The sequence below is a fragment of the Carcharodon carcharias genome, chromosome 4, assembly GCF_017639515.1.
Source record: "Carcharodon carcharias isolate sCarCar2 chromosome 4, sCarCar2.pri, whole genome shotgun sequence".
In the NCBI taxonomy this organism is placed as follows: Eukaryota; Metazoa; Chordata; class Chondrichthyes; order Lamniformes; family Lamnidae; genus Carcharodon; species Carcharodon carcharias.
The window spans coordinates 162351745-162366374 of record NC_054470.1 but is presented as its reverse complement, the minus strand read 5'-3'; the positions used below and the strand labels follow the sequence as shown (position 1 = coordinate 162366374).

Sequence of the window (14630 nt, the reverse complement as noted above, 5' to 3'; positions counted from 1 at the left end):
GGAAAGAAAGAATAGATATGATTATGTTGCATTCCACGGCCGAACTGTGCTGGTTCATGAAGAATTTTACATTTGTAGTTATGCAATTTTTAACAAAACCCAATTTCAAGTGCGTTTTGAATGTAATTTCCCAATGCCCTAAAGTGGAAAGTCCACCCTGTATGTGTCTGTGAGTGGAAGATTACTTTCTTTTGTATTGTTTTAGAGAGATCTCATGACTACCAAAATTACTGTGCACTCTAGGAATTTCTAATCAGCTTGACAAAGGTTCTGTGTTCTTCTAGTAAACATGCACACGGAGTTAATGTTAAATTACGTCTAATGTCGAAAGGCATCGAGTGCCTTTGAAGTGTTACATAGATTTGTACATATTTAGCAGTCTTAATATGTGTCGAATTGTTTAAAGCACAGCTATTTATCATTGTTACTGCCTTTGTCTCAATCATTGCACATCACAAAATTCCACAACACTAAACCATACTTTCTGTCCCATTTCATATTTCTAGTTCTGTGTCTCTCCCTCTACCTTTCATCCCTCCCTCCTTCCTGAGAGTCAGGATTTCAGGAAAATGTATTAAAAAATTACAGTGCATGAGATAGAAATCAAACATTTTCTGAATTAAAATAAAACTAGTTATATGTTCTTGCTCAACTCCCAGTGCCAGAAATGTGGGAAGCATGCTGTGAAGTATAGACTCGTGACATCTGAATTGTGTTGCGTAAGGTTAGGCAAAACAGCTTGATTTATACAGCAATGACTTAAGTGTTTCTTTAATTGGGAATGTGGTTGATGCACAAGTCTTACAGCCACATTTTTCATGCCTGATGTAAAAACTGAGCAATAACTCATGCAGAAAGGTCTTGTTCTGTAGCTAAGGACAACTGTGAATATCGGCAGAGGCTCGGGCTGAAACTACCAATGTGTTTCATTGTTCAAAATCTTCTTTGCCAGGCGTCATTTTGCACTGAAGAAAAATATGTTAACTGGAATATGGGTAACCCTGAATCAGTAAAGGCAGATCAGAGGGCAAAGGCATCTTTGAATTTTTCAAAATGACTATTAAGATCTCACAAGTCAAAACAGAAAATGCTCAAAATATTCAGTAGATCATTCAGTATCAGTGGAGGGAAAAACAGAATTAATGGCCGGGATGTTGTTGGGTCAAAGAAGGTCTCACCCATTGGTTGCCGAACCAGCCGAAACCCCTCTTGGTTTTGTGGGGGAGGCCCAACAGAGTCCAGTGCCTTCAGCCTCCAGACTAATTGGCCATCATCAGGCCTTCCCCGCGATTGAGGTCCCTGGCAGCAGAAGTCCTCCCACCAAGAGCTGCTAGCCAATCAGCAGCTGACAACTCCTCATGCCACCAGCAGGTTTGGTGGCTTCTGCCGGCAATGCATCCAAAAGAGGTCCAGGATCATCATGGGCTCCTAGACCAAAGGTGAATGAAGGTGGGATGGAGGTCACAGCGTTTGGATCGAGGAGGGTTGGGGGGGTGCTGTTTAGCAGGGCCATTTCCCCCCCCCCCCCTCCCCCACACCCAATGCTGGGTCCCTCAATTGGGCACAGAATGATCTCCCCCAACCCCCAGAAGGCTGCCGGCAAACTATAGGAAAGCTGGGCAGCCCCGATTTAATCCCTGAGCCACCAGTAAATTGCAAAGGGTTCAGTGATAATGAGTGTCAATTGACTCACTAATGAGTCAAATTGACATCCTGCCTCCAAAGTTTGGGGATTCTGCATCTGCCCCTTCCACCCTCCAACTTAATCAGGGGAGATTTTGCCACTGCCAAAAGATTGAAGCAGGTCCTCTCCCAAGGTTAAGTGGCTCGGCCGCCATGTTTCCTGCAGTGACGGGCTGCATTAAATCTAGCCCATTGTGTCAAGTCAATGACCTTTCTTCAGAACAGCATTCTGATTTTGTGTGTGTATGTTTGTTTATTTCTTAAGCAGGTTGAGCATCACATCAATTGAGGTGGTGACTGGGTCACTGGATTCTGATGGCAGCTGACTGCCTAGCTGTACACTGCACTGTAATACCCTGTACAGCATTGCGTTCTTGAGGTATGGTTATTTATTTTCCATTTAAGTACTTAACTTCAAATTGCATTAAATTTCTCAGAGTTTTAAAAGAAATGGTCAAACCATTTATTTACCGTTAATCAGACATAAAAATATTTGACCATGTTCTCGATGTTTTATAGAGGTAGTAGTCACCACCTCAGTTGATGTGATGTGGGATTCCTGCCCGCCTTGGGAAACATGCTGATGCTGATTAGCTTTTCATTATTGTAACAGTGACATGGAGCACACTTGGGAGGTATTTTAAAAATGTTGCCCCCCCCTGCGCCGCCCCCCCCCACTTCCTTGGCCTCCAAACTGCTGTTGGACCAGTACTCCTATTGGGGCAGGCTCCTCGCATGTGCGCATAGATAGGCACAGATTGTCCACCCTACATATTTAAATGCCACCACCCCGCCAATTTAGGACAGGGTCCACATCATGTTCCAAGGGATGACAGGAGTTCAGCACTGTCCTGTGAAATCAGACTCCAGGAACTTCCGATTCACAGTCTCCAATCCAAGCCATGGAAACTGAAAAGACCTCAGACTCAATCCCTAGCCTACTGTGAGTTGGTTGATTTCAGCCAGGATGGTAATAGCAGACCTACCTTATTATCTCTAGGTCAGGGAGGGGTAGCCAGTGTTCCTATTCATGACCTTCATTAATGAAACCCCAGCTGGATGAATCTGTGTTAATGTTGAGACAGAACAAGAGCAAGCTCCACTGTGATACCTTTCATAGTCCAGTAGCCCTGCAGCATTCATTGTCAGGGTTTGCATGATCACCAATTGGGGAACTGTACCCCAGAAAGAGGACAAAGCCTACAAAGGCAGTGGGGAGAAGTCACTCCCAGATGACATCTAGTTTCATGTAGTCACCTAATATCAAAATGCACTCACTCCTAACACTCAAACCTGCAAACATTTTTTTCAGGTTGCAGCTGACCAGTCAATCATCTTCTCTGTCACCAGGTCACCAGGTTTTAATAAAAATGCTTTGATAACGAAAAGTTTATTGGCATTTGTATGTTGCCAAGGCCATCAGTTTTCAGTGAGTTAATGCTCCACATGCTGCAGGGTGTATGGCAAGTTTTTTTTAAACTGCCTTCCTCTCGCTGTGTTTAATAACATATTCTGTATTTTTCAAGTGCTGACCATTCAAATATGTTTCCACAAGCTTCGGAGTGCCAAAAATTGTGTTTTACAGTGGCTTGTACCCATAGTCTGTCATGCTGCATCGCTAAGATCATGAGAAGAAGATTTCCCACTGTCATGTTCCCATAGAAAGACAGTTCAGTCACTGAAACAATTTATGGTTATACTCTTCATGCTTTTTCTTTCAACACAAGATTAATTGCAAGAGTATTAAATTATATCAAATGACTCTGATATAGAGTAATGAAACAAACTGGGAAGTTCCCAGAAACTATAATTAACATAATCTGGTAGCTTTTTAGCAAAAAACTAATCCCATTGCTATATGTGTGTTGGATGCAAGAAGAGTCCACTGTTAATACAGTAACTGTATTGTTTAATCCTCTTATGGTGAATTTATCATGAGATTCTCTATGTTATGTCTTCTTGGACAGCACACACAACCTAAATTTAAAATTATATAAATGCCTTTGCTACCACCTGGAATGCACTGCCTGGAAGTGTGGTGGACGCTAATTCAATAATAACTGTCAGAAGGAATTGGATATATACTACAAAAGATTAAAAAAATAGAGGCCTTTGTGAAAGGGCAGGGAAGCTTTCAAATAGCCAACACATGTGTGATGGGCTGAATGGCCTCTTTCTATGCTGTAGCAACTGATGATTCTTTGACCTCAGCCGCCTTAATGGGATTCAGCATTCTTGGGCTGGGTAGGGAAAAATCAGCAAGAAGATTTTTATTTTTCACCTCATCACTTTTCAGTGAATCTAGCTGGAAGCCTCTGTGTATGGATTGACCTTGTTTGTATACTGCATGTCTGTCACCCTCAGGGGGAATGATTGCTGCCTTCTTTGCCATTAATTCTCAAACAGCCATATTGTATGGGGAGATGGTAGTGTTGTGGCAATGTCACTGGACTAGTAACCCAGAGACCCAGGCTAATCCTCTGGGGGGGGCATGGGTTCAAATCCCACTATGGCAGCTGGTGCAATTGAAATTCAATTTAAAAAGAAATTGGAATTGTAAGCTAGTCCATGATGACCATGAAGCTATCACTGATTGTAATAAAAACTCATCTGGTTCACTAATGTCCTTTACGGAACAAAAGCTGCTGACCTTACCTGGTCTGGCATACATGTAACTCCAGATCCACAGCAATGTGGCTGACTCTTAGTGGCTTAGCAAGCCACTAATTTCAAGGCCAATTAGAGATGGGTAACAAGTGCTGGCCTTGCCAGTGATACCCAAATCCCATGAAAGAATAAAAAAAATTCTATCACTGGGTAGCTGAAGAAAGTAGGAAAGTTGAAGCTGAAATATGAATTGCAGAGCTGACAATTTCCATGAGCTCCTCTTGATTTTCCACTGTAATTTCAGCAGAGATCATCAGAAACTCTGGAGAAATGGCATGAAGGTTAATTTTTCATCATCTGTGCTGTTTCTCCCTGGGTTTCCACTGATAGTAGATTGAGAAAGCCTCAAACAGAAATTCCAGGCATAAATAAACGCAAAATAAAAGTAACTCCTAAAGACTGACAGTGATCTCTCCCAAGTTCTGTTACAAATTTTCAAACAGCCATATTCAGTAAAGTGATGCTTATAATTGGAATGAATGAGAAGCAGAGCCCTGATAACTTTATTCCATCTACTTCAGTAAGAATACAAGTTCCTCCCATTTTTCATCATTGTGCAGGTCACAATGCACCAGGAGGGAAAGCTGATGTTTTTAAGAAACTAATCAAATGAATAGTTGTATGCTTAAGGGCTGACGTTCCAATTGCACAGTTCTGAGACACAGCCAGCAGAATCGCACAGTACTGAAACACTGCTACTCATGCAATGAGATCACTGCAATGTCATCTCTGCCAATTTGCCTCTGTTTTGAGAGTACTATCTGTGACTCAAATGTTTAACTTTGTTTTAAGACTCCAATTATACAGCCACTTATGCGTGAATGTGAAGTGTCAGTGCAAAAGTTGTACAACTCCAGCTTCAAATTCTCACGCTGATTTGAGTTTGCACAGGCGGCAGTTTAACTCCAGTTATACAGCCACGTCCCATGAGAGAGTTAAAAAAATTGTAGGAGAGGAGAGCGACGTTTTAATGGCTTAGCAAGCCACTCGGTTCAAGGGCAATTGGAGCTGGGTAAAAAATCCTGGCCTTGCCAGTGATGCCTATGTCCCATGAAAAAATGAAAAAAATTGTACCACTGGGTAGCTGAAGAATGTAGGCGAGCAGAAGCTGAGATACGAACTGCAGAGTGGCCTTTAGGAGTGGCATCTTAAAAATGCTCAGATAGCTTATTGGACCTTTGGACAGGAAACTGGTTCAGACTGCACATTCAGAGGGAACTGATACTAATTTTGGACTTCACCAGCTGGGCCTGCTCTGCCCACTATCGAATCTGACCAATTTCCATGCCATTGGAATCAATGGGCATGTTGAACAATGGGTAAAACAATCCACATTAATTGTGTAAGAAGCTATTTACTCTGTTCTTCAGGGCTATTGCTGATCTTGCACTTGCAGAAGATCTGGAGAATACCCATGGAAATTTGTGCCTATGATTGCTGCACTGGGGTTAATATCAGCAACGCCAAGAGTGGAATTCCCCATGTGCCACCGAGTCTTTTATGTTTGCCTGGACGCTAGTCCAAAGTTCCTTTCTGGCTAGCGTTATTTCAGTCTAGACCAGTGTGCAGCTAGCAGTATGACTGCAGTCTGTGGCTATGCATAGCACATTAGATACCAGGTCTAAGGTGGCTGGGTAATTAATGGCGCAGCAAAACATCGAGGAAGGAACAAGGTAAAAACAACTGAGCATTTTAAAATAGTATAGACTGGCTCATCAATCCTTCATAATTTAAAATTGACAGTAGGCAGAAAAATAAATCCATGGAACCAGTCAGAAATCACTCATTTTTCTGGTTGGTCTACTTGAGGGGTTAAAGTGCTCATTTCAGATGATAAACATTGAATGCCTCAAGCGAGAAACAACATGATAATTGGTGGACATTAAATCTTGAATACTGAAGATATGATAGGAGTAACGAGAGCTGGGATAGGAGTGTGATTGCAAACCCATCTGAATGAATGACTCTAGGGGTGACAGAACTGTTTGAAATATGTACCTGGAGGTTTACCAGGAATGATGAAATACAGCAGAACCCAGGAGATGTTAATTGAGTACAGATCTAAGAGCTGGCGGAGATGAGACACAGGGTGGAATTTTCTTTGCCCGCTGGCGTTGGGCAACACGGCGTGTGCGGAAAATATGGCGGGAAAGCCAAAAATCGGTTTCACAATGTCATGAAACCAGTTTGCAGTCGTCAGTGGTGGCCACATTTCCCACTGTCTCACGTCGGGAACCTCGTGATACATCTGCATATCATTATAAGCCCAGCTCGCCGGAATCATCCCCCCATGCTGGATCATCCCGGCACGTGATTACAGGGTCGCGTGTTTCGCAATTGAACATAAGTGGCGTGCACCTGGCGAGCTGCAGTTTGCTTAGGGCTTCAAGGTTTGTTTGCCTACATTACTCCTGGCAGCACTCATGGTCATCAGCACCAGGCTTCGCAGGCAGCACCACATCACTTTTAGGGACCTCACCTACCAGACCAGCCGTAAGGCGGGGGTGGCTTTTCAACAGCTGCAGGGTTATAGCTTGCTTAGTGAAGGGGGAGAAATGGCCTCAGGCAAAGGAAGAAGCTACAGGGCTGGGCATTACTGGGGAAGTGGGGTATCCCAGAGTGTGTGTGGGGACAAATCTTGATCTTTGCAAGTGACTTCAAAAGGGTGAGGGCCGAGGTGGCAGTCTCCAGAGGAGATGAGTCCAGATGGAGATATGAAGGTGTGTGTGAGAGAGTGAGTGGTGATGTCCCTTGAGCTGGCAGTGAGTGAGATGCCAGTGAATGTGTGATGGCCTAGTGAGCGTGTGAGTTTAGGGTGATGAGATGTTTGCAGTACCCTGGCAACATGGATAAGATCATTCATCCTCTATCTGCACTGGATGGCCACCCTCTTCTGTGCAGCGTTGGCATTGACCACCTCTGCCACCGCCTCCCGAGCTGGAGTGGTGACACTGATGGGCCTCCTGCAGCTGGTGCGGGGATAAAGGACATCGCAGCCGTCTCCAACGGTGTCCAGAACACATCCCAGGGATGGGTCACTGAATTGGGGGTCTACAGTCCTCTTGCCTTTCAGGGCCAGGTCTTCTCTGCAGCAGTCCTGGGCTGGGAGCACTGAGAGGTGTGCACGCAGCTGCACTTTAAATCTGGTGCCCGGCGTGAGGAAGCGGCGAGGTGACAGAGTGGCGGATGAATCGGAGGCCGCCCGCCAGTGAAGCAGTGTATTTCCTGGGAATGCATGATTAATGAGGTGGGATTGGGATAATATGGCGCGAAACCTTGCCATTGTGGCCAGTGAGTAAAACGTCCTTTTTCCCGCCCGCTACTGCACCTAGTGCAAATCTGGGATGATTCCAACCACAGAGTCGGGGAGCTGCACCCAATTGGATAGATGCTGACTCTCGAGTTGCCTCTGCAATGTGAAGAGGTAGATGCCTTTCCCTAAAGTCTTCTCCAGCTTGACCATCACTGGCAGCATCCATCTCACATAATTGATCGTCACCTGATCGGGAATCATCTAGATCAACCCACCTGCAGGGGCTTTCTTTTTGTTGACAATAATCGCCACGAAAGTTCCATTTATATTTAGCTGTTTAAATGGCTGCTGTGGAATGGCTGAGAGAATTGTCTGTCTGAAACCAATACTATGACTGAGGCTAAATGCAGTGTTGTGGGTTGCCCATGGAGGTTTCTGTTAACAAAACCGAGAAAAATTGACAGTTCCATACACAATCATAATCTGAACAAGCAAGACTTTAGGCAACATATCCATGTGCTTTTGTGTTTGTGTGCATGCACGGATGTGTAACAATGTTTATGAGGTGAGTTCTGAATCTACTGTCACTCTCACTGGGGATCCCCATGTACCAAGGCCTGGAAATTCTTGCATTATTAATATGGCAGCTCCAAGTAGCAGAGCCAGACTTCCGCCTGAAGGATGCCGACACCCCCTCAGAAGCTCTGGGGTCAGCTTATTTAAATAATGCTTGAAACTATTTAAATAATGCACTGTTTAAAGGGGTGGTGGAAGCATACACAAGAGTGACTTTCAATAGGGGTTTGGATCAACCCTTGAAGGGGAAAGATTTGCAGAGCCATCAGGGAATGGGCAGGGGAAGTGAAACTAATAGGTAGCACTTTCAAAGACAGTGGAATGGATGGCCTCCATCTGTCCTCTATCACTGTGCGGGAGCTAACCTGGACAGACCCCAAAACCAATCATGGGGCTAGTGATGCAGGATTAGCCCATGCCTATTCAGCTTTGTGCTGCCTGCTTATTACCATGATTAAAGTGGAGGTAACATTTTGGTCAGTGTCCCCATGAAATCATTTTTTGTTGCACACCGGCCTTTCAAATTTTTGTGCATGGATGTGGACACATGGTAACTGAACAACAACAATTTATTTATACAGTGCTTTTAGTATAACAAAACTCCCCTAGGCACGTTCACAGGAGCAATTATAAAACAAAGTCTGACACCGAGCCCCATAGGCAGATGTTAGGTCAGATGACCGAAAGCTTGGTCAACGGGGTAGGTTTTAAGGATTGTCTTAAAGGAGGAAAGTGAGGTAAGGAGCTGGGGAGGGGAATTCCAGAGCTTGACACCCAGGCAACTAACGGCACAGTGACCGGTTGTGAAGCAATTTTTAAGAATTATTCTTTCATGGGATGTGGGTGTCGCTGGCAAGGCTGGTGGTATTTGTTGTCCATCCCCAATTGCCCTTGAACTGAGTAGCTTGCTTAGACATTTCAGAGGGTAATTAAGAGTCAATCGTTTTACTATGGGTCTGGAGTCACATGTAGGCCAGACCAGTTGAGGATAGCAGATTTCCTTCCCTAAAGGACCTAAGTGAACTAGTAAGGTTGCCAACTCAGGCTGGATATATTCTGGGGGACGTGGGTTGAAGTGATGCCACAGAAGGCCAGCGTCTTGGTGTGAAAATTGAATTTCTTCACTGACCCAAGTTCTCATCTACCCCGCCATCTCATCACACTTCCCTTGACGATTCTCCCAGATTCTGTTTCTTGACATTTATTTCTCTTTTTTGGTTTCCCCTTCCTTTCCCCCACAACAACCACCTTGGGGACGCTTAAATATTTAATTCTGGCTTCCAACATGAGTTGTGTTCAATGCCTCAAGGTTAGAAGAAAACAAATAAAATAACTTACACTGACTGACTGAGTTAATAGTACATCAGATTTTGCAACTGCAACTGATGTGATGCTGAACTTCATAAAAGTCCACAGATGACTCTCCCAATTCAGCGATATGAATAATTAAACCAGTGCCTTTAACTGGCAGACAGACCTTAGCATGGGTACAGAAAGCTCTGTCTGTCTACTTCACCTCCGACAGATCTGCTTGAATTGAGATTTGTTCGAAATGTCGATATTTAACTGTTTTAATCTCGCACCCATACTTGGGGCACAAACTGCCAGAGCCATGCTCTACTCTAACACCATTTGCGGAACCAGGAAGCGTTCAGCTCATGAACCCAAGTTCACAGCGCAACAGTGGCTCAGAACTGTGGTTCTGCCCTGTCAGCCTAGCCTGGGTCTGGCCCTGTTGCTGATTCGCTTGGGCGCATATACTAGTCTGAGATTTTCTGAGGGACCAAATGAGGTGAATTTTATCATTTCAGAAAAGTGTGTCTTTTCCAAGATAATGTAGGGAAACAATCCTATCAACCTGAATTTAAATAGATCTTCATGTTATCAATTTGTTCCTTCTTTTCCCAGCAACAGGTACAAGGAGGGGTAAAAGTGAACCCTTTGCTTTTTAAAATCTCCCGGATTGCTTTTAAAAGCCACCTAGAGATTGATGCTGATTCCAGGAGTCTCCTGGCCATTCCGGGAGGGTCGGCAACCCCTCAGACCAGATGGGTTTTTGTGGAAATCAATGGTAGTTTCATGGTCACCATTACTGAGACGAGCTTTCAATTCTAGATTTTATTTATTTAATTTAAATTCCAGCTGCCATGGTGGGATAATTGGGAATGCGCGAGAGGCCAGAATCAGAGGAGTGCAGATATCTCAGAGGGTTGTGAAGTTTGAGGAGATTGCAGAGATAGGGAGGGGCAAGGACATGGAGGGATTTGAAAACAAGGGTGAGAATTTTAAAATTGAGACGTTACTTGACCAGAAGTGTGTGCCCATGGATGCCATTTTGGATCCTCAGGGGCACTTGTACTGCTGCCACCTAAGGGCGAGATAAACCAATGGGGGTGGGATTGAAAATTCAAATAGGAAAAGGAGCAAGGCTGCTAGTTCCATATTAAAGTAGCTGAATGGAGTTAAGGGGTGAAGCACACAATGGCAGTAATATGCCAGGTTCTGGATATGGATATGTCAACATCAACATTTAATAGCCTGTGAAGAAGAAGCTTTGCAATAATTGGCTTGAACTTTAGCCTGGCAGAGGGAATGGATATATGGGAGTATCTGAGGAATGAGTGGAGTTGCAAGAGTGTAAATGATTTCTTTAATGTTTCTATGTATCCGCTGACATCTTCACCAACTATTACATCGCTCGCAGAGCAAAATTAACAGTATTGTTTTTTCTATTCCCTGGACACTGCTTGTCAAATGTCAGCTGAGAAATACAGCAGAACAAAACCGTGCTGTGCCCTTGACCTCTGGCAACACTGCCAACCATTCAGCAATCCCATCATTCACCTGAACCTAACAGCCCTGATACATCAACTCAAGGGGGAGGGGTGGGGTGGTGGGGGGGGTGGGTGTGGGGTGATTGCAGATGGTTTAGATAAGGAACTGGTATGTAGTGAAACACAAAGAAGCCAGAGAATGCATTATGGAAGTGGAGCTTCATATAGTTTAACAGAGGATAAGATGTGTTAGCCCTGGCTGTAGGGCAAGGTGACAATGATCTCAGGGATCCTGTCGTGAAGTGAAGGATGCCAGCAGACATAGGTGGAGACCCTGCCCAAGATGTGACTGGGATGGTGGTGGAGTCCACTGCTATGCTATATGATCTTGGCCCATTGCAGGGTAAGATGGCTGGATATCATTCCGTTAGGCTCCCAATGGTCAGGCTGATATCTCAGTCCTGCCCACCTACTTCCAAATCATTCTCACCAATTTCAGGCAAGAATGAAAGGGGCAACATTTAAATGCAATAAATACTTTCATTTATATACCACTTTTCATACCCTCAAGGCATCTTAAAATACTTTTCAGCCAATTAAATATTTTCTTTTGAAGTCTAATCACTGTGGCAATGTAGGAAACACAGCAGCTAGCTAGCACACAGCAAAGATCCATGAACAGTAATGTGATCAGAACCAATTAATCTGTTTTAGTGCTGTTGATTGTGGGATAACTAATGGCCAGGGCACCAGGGACTGTTGTTCAAAATTGTGCCATGGGACATTTACATCCACCTGAGAAGGCGGACGAGGTTTCGGGTTAAAGTTCCGTCTGAAAGATGACACCTCTGACAGCGCAGCGTTCCCTCAGTAATGTGATGAAGTGTCACCCTAGATTTTGTGCTCAAGTCTCTGGAGTGGATGAGAGTTGAGGTTGCTCAGCCTCAGACTGGCTGCATTGTAAATGCTTCCCCCATGCCTGGTTGCCTTTTATAGGTTTCATCTTTTCACTATCCTCACTACCAACCCCTCCCCTCAGAGCCTTTTCCCCACTGCCGGTTAATGGTGAAACTCTCACACATTCAGCGCACCAAAATAAATCCTCTGTCAGTGTTTCAAGGTGATGTTAAATGCATAGCTGGTCAGTTCAGCTCCCTAATGAATAATATTTTAACATTGATCCTAGGCAGTTTTTACACAACATCATGATGGATTAATGTAGTTGCTGTCTTGACTAGTTTTAAGGAATTGTTTCAAATTTATATTTATAAATTCAGTGCAAATTGGAGCAGAACTATTTCTGGAACATTAAATTGCATGTTACGTGTGGCCTCTGGACTGGTGGGTTTTACTGGCTGGTTGATGCTCCCTTGAGTGACTTTCTGTGAGTGACTCTTTGTGCTATGTTATCAAAGGAGGTACACCACAACCAGAACAACAATGTGAAGCTGCCACGTTTCATATGTGAACATCAACACCTGTGCATTACCACCAAATAATCGAGTCTCACTTTGTTCCAGAGCTCAGCACAGCTGTACAACCTCTGCCCGCTGCCCTCTGAGCTCCAGAGGCTGCAGTGAGGTAATGGGACTGGTTCACCTGACCTTGCACTGGTTTTATTCGACATCCTGAACGGTCAAGCTCTCGGCATGTTTAGCTGCTGTCAACTGTTTAAATAAGTACAAACCATATGCCTGATGCATCCTGTAAATGGATTAAATGTCAAGGCCACTTAATTGACAGAAACTAAAATGCCCTGTTCACGCTGACAAAACCACTCAGGCAAGTGATGCAGTGCTTCACATAGAGGTTTATTTTCTGCTAGTCAGCAGTCCCAGGAATGTATTTACTATGACTGAACGGCAGGCATGTTGTGAGAAAGTGGCTGCTGGAGTGAACAAGCTATCAAAACCCTGACCAACTGGAGTGAGATTGGATAATCATTTACAGGAGGGCTGTCATTCAGCTGAGGTTGTGCAGTCAAGCAATATTCCTAAATACAGAAGGCAGAAGATACAGGGCTATGTGGGTGGCATGGAATAATCCAGTTGGGATGACTTGACTCTCGCTGACCTGTGCAAAGTTGGTCAAAGATCAGTTGATAGAAATTGGTGTAGCAAATAACTGATATAAGAGCTGTAGCTTTGTGTACAGGAACAGGAGTAGACCATTCAACCCCTTGAGCCTGTTCTGTCATTCATTTAACTCCTGGCTGATCTACACCATTTATCTATCTTTGTTCCATATCCCTTGATGTCCTAATCAACCTTGGCCTTGGAAATTTCAATTGATTCAGTATCCATGGCCAATTGTGAGAATGTTTTACCAATTTCCACTATTCTGTGTGTGATTTCACTCCAGGATTGCCTAGCCCTAATTTTAATATTATACTCTCTGTTTCGGGATTCTTCCACCATAGGAAATCGTTCCACTGTGGTTGTACTAGTGAATCCCGTTGCCATTTTAACCACACCTTGATAAGATCATCTCTCTACCTTGCAAACCTAAGGGAATGCAAGGCAAGTTTATGCAACCTGTTTTCATAATTTAATGCTGGTATCGTTCTGATGAATCTGCACCACACCAAGGTCAATAAATCTTTCCTGATGTTCAGTACCCTGACCAAGGCTCCCCACACTGAATCACTTCTGAATCCCAACTCCTTTGAGATAAAGACCAATATTCAGTAAGCCTTTTTGATTTTTTTTTACCTGTGCACCAGCTTTTAATGATTTGTGTGCCTGGTCACCTAAATCCCTTTGCTGTTCCACAGCTCATAGTCTCTCATCATTAAGAAAGTATGCAGAGTTAGGCATCTTCACTGTGGCTGTGGTATTAGTTTTACCTTCCTTGAGCAGTTCATGGATGCTGTGAATTTTATTCTCATTAATTTAGTGACACTATCTTATTCTCAATAGGAAGGCGGTGAGTTTTAAATTTTGGTTTCGTTCTTCTGATTGAATGAGTTTCTTTGGTTTGTGGCCAGTGCAGTTTGTTCAAGAGCATTGGATTAAAGGGTTGTGTGGTTAAGAAGAGCTCAGCTTGAGTTGTGGTTACTGGAAGCTGTGTTACAGAACGGCACTGATGGTCATGAGTTGGTGGGCTATTCTATCTCTGGCAGAACACAACACTCCCCACTTGAGTCCATTAGAGATTGCAAAGTAGCATTCAATGTGGCAGTGGGTCAATCTGTCCATATGGTTCTGCCTTAGCTAATAAAGGTTTCTGTGGGAAGAACAGATAGCTGTGGGAGAACCGGAGGTGTATTGAGGAATAAAAGTTCTAAATTAAAAAAATATCATTTAGGGTGTATCCAGAAATGTTAGATAATATTGCATTTATTCACCAACTGCTACAGACTGCCTTTGGCATTGTTCCATTGCCTTGTAGATTAAAGAAGATGCTGGATGGTTTCTTTGTTCGTGCGGAGTATGTGTGGGCTGCAGGTGTTTCTTATCTGATAGCAATGTGTAGGGAACTAGCTCCAGATTAAGTGATTTATTCATTAGCTGTGAACAAAAAACTGTTAGTGAACGCTCAGTGGGAAAATCAATACGCTTCTGTTGGAATCCTGTGTCATATGGAATGCATTTACCTCGGCTCCATTTTACATCATTCCAAATCCTTTCTATCCTTCTCAAGTTCTCTCCTGCAGGCAATGCTCTACTGGGGTTCCA

General features: G+C 43.8%; 1 protein-coding gene across 1 annotated transcript in view; it reads left to right on the top strand.

The window, feature by feature from the left end:
* lhfpl2b (LHFPL tetraspan subfamily member 2b) overlaps positions 1-14630 on the top strand; it is a 210710-nt gene that overhangs the window by 129374 nt on the left and 66706 nt on the right. Inside the window, exon 3 of the mRNA XM_041186718.1 lies at positions 1949-2062. The gene's annotated coding sequence lies outside the window, so the exon portion shown is untranslated. The remainder of the gene's footprint in view (positions 1-1948; positions 2063-14630) is intronic.